The sequence below is a fragment of the Palaemon carinicauda genome, chromosome 40, assembly GCF_036898095.1.
Source record: "Palaemon carinicauda isolate YSFRI2023 chromosome 40, ASM3689809v2, whole genome shotgun sequence".
Lineage (NCBI taxonomy): Eukaryota > Metazoa > Arthropoda > Malacostraca > Decapoda > Palaemonidae > Palaemon > Palaemon carinicauda.
This window is the reverse complement of record NC_090764.1, coordinates 5,382,973-5,385,472: the sequence shown is the minus strand read 5'-3', so window position 1 is coordinate 5,385,472 and position 2,500 is coordinate 5,382,973.

Here is a 2,500-nt window from a genome sequence, read left to right as displayed (position 1 = left end):
ATAACTAATATTTAAATGTTTTATTAATGAAGGGAATTACCAGCCTTATTACCTCCGCCAACTAAGTTGGAAGAAGGGTATATTATATCCCCCTGGTTCTGTGTTTGTGTTTGTGAACAGCTTCCTGACCACAGTTCAAATCGTAGAGTGTTGACACTCCCAGGGATTAGCTGTTATGTAAAAAGCTGGAAATGATTAAATCATGGAGGGTAAAGGTCAAAGGTCAATGTCACGGTCAAACAAAGTGTCCAATTAACGTAATCAGCTATGCATTTGGACATTGTTGTCACAGAGACCTCAAACTTGGTTCATATTTGAGTGTATGAAAATCCATTCCAATTAATACATGTTAAGGTCGAAGGTCAAGGTCAAGCAAAAGGTCGATAGATAAGAGGCCGTGGCGGAGGTCTGCGCTCTACTGAATGCCCCTCTAGTTACAAGCTGCAATATGGTGTTTAAACTTCGACTATTTCTCTCTTATAGATTTCAAACTTTTAATGAGGGTATTTCTATACATTATGATCAATGGAATACTCTAAAGAATGTGACGTTATCTCTCTCTCTCTCTCTCTCTCTCTCTCTCTCTCTCTCTCTCTCTCTCTCTCTTATTATTATTACCTTATCATCATTAAACTTGATAAAAAATATTGAAGAACAATATTTTTTTTCTTTAGCTCTCTCTCTCTCTCTCTCTCTCTCTCTCTCTCTCTCTCTCTCTCTCTCATTATTACATTTGTCTAATGTCGATTTTAGCTAATTATTCCCCGTTTTGATGATTCCCTGAAGACCCACTTGTTGCTCCTTAATATCCTTCGGCCGTCAGTTTAGCGAAGAAGGAACGGATTTTATTTGCAATAAAAGGCCATGTTTTGCTTCCTTAAGAAAGGATGTTGAACGAATTAAGAATAAAAGGTGGATATTATTATTATTATTATCATTATTATTATTATTATTATTATTATTATTATTATTATTATTATTATTATTTTTGTTGTTATATATTTTAATTATTATTGTTATTATTATTATTATTATTTTGATTATTTTAATTATTATTATATTTATTATTATTGTTGTTGTTGTTGTTGTTATTATTATTATTATTATTATTATTATTATTATTATTATCGTTATATATTTCAATTATTATTATTATTGTTATATATTTCAATTATTATTATTATTATTATTATTATTATTATTATTATTATTGTTATTATAATTATTATTATTATTATTAATATTATTATTAATATTGTTATTATTATTAATAATATTATTATTGTTGTTGTTGTTGTTGTTGTTGTTGTTGTTGTTGTTGTTGTTGTTATTATTATTACTAATCTACAACCCTATTTGGAAAAGCAGAAATACTCACTTTGTTGGAAATTAAGCTGAAAAACGAGCATTGAATATCTAAACAATGCAGCAACATTAATTAAAAGGAATAGGAAAGTATCTCTCTCTCTCTCTCTCTCTCTCTCCTCTCTCTCTCTCTCTCTCTCTCTCTCTCTCTCTCTCTCTCTCTCTCTCTCTCTCATTATTACCTTATCATCATTAAACGTGATACAAAAATATTGAAGAACAATATTTTCCCTTCAGTTCTCTCTCTCTCTCTCTCTCTCTCTCTCTCTCTCTCTCTCTCTCTCTCTCTCTCTCTCTCTCTCTCTCATTATTCCCTTATCATCAATTCTCCCTCTCTTATTATTACCTTATCATCATTAAACCCTAAAAAGAATATTGCAGAAAAATATTTTCCCTTCATTCTTGTTCCAATATTAATCCTCGGAAATTGGAGTATAAAAGATATGAAATAGTTTTGATGATTTGGTAACACCAGAAACTGAAACTTGTTTCACAGATATCCGATACTTTAAGTGAGTTAGGAAAACTTATTCCATCATAATATTTCGTATTGTCTTTTTTTTTTCTTTTTTTTTTGAAATAGGATACTGCGAAACGCTTAAAATCTTTTATTACCTTCTTATTGATTACATGAGTCGATAATAATTATCCTATTATGTTTCAAACTTTTGTTTATTTCGAAAATAGACAAATATCGAATTATCTATCGATTTGGTTTCTCGTCGCGTGGTAAGAGGGTGACATGGTGTACATCTTCAAAGCAGGGTGTACCGAGAATTCATGCGTCCAACTGTACATGTGAGTTTTTTTTTTTTTTTTTTTTTTTTTAATAAGTGCAGTAACAAAGCTGTGAAATGATCTTCCTAATCGGATAGTTGAATCAGTAGAACTTCAAAAAGTTCAACCTTGCAGCAAATGTTTTTATGTTGAACAGGGTGACATAATTCTTTTTATAGTTTATATATGAAATATCTGTTTTAATGTTGTTACTGTTTTTTAAATATTTTATTTTGATTGCTCGTTATTTTTCATATCAGTTTTTTACTTACTTTTCTCACTGGGCTATTTTTCCCTATTGGAGCCCTTGGGCTTATAGTATCTGGCTCTTCCAACTAGGGTTGTAGCTTAGCTAATA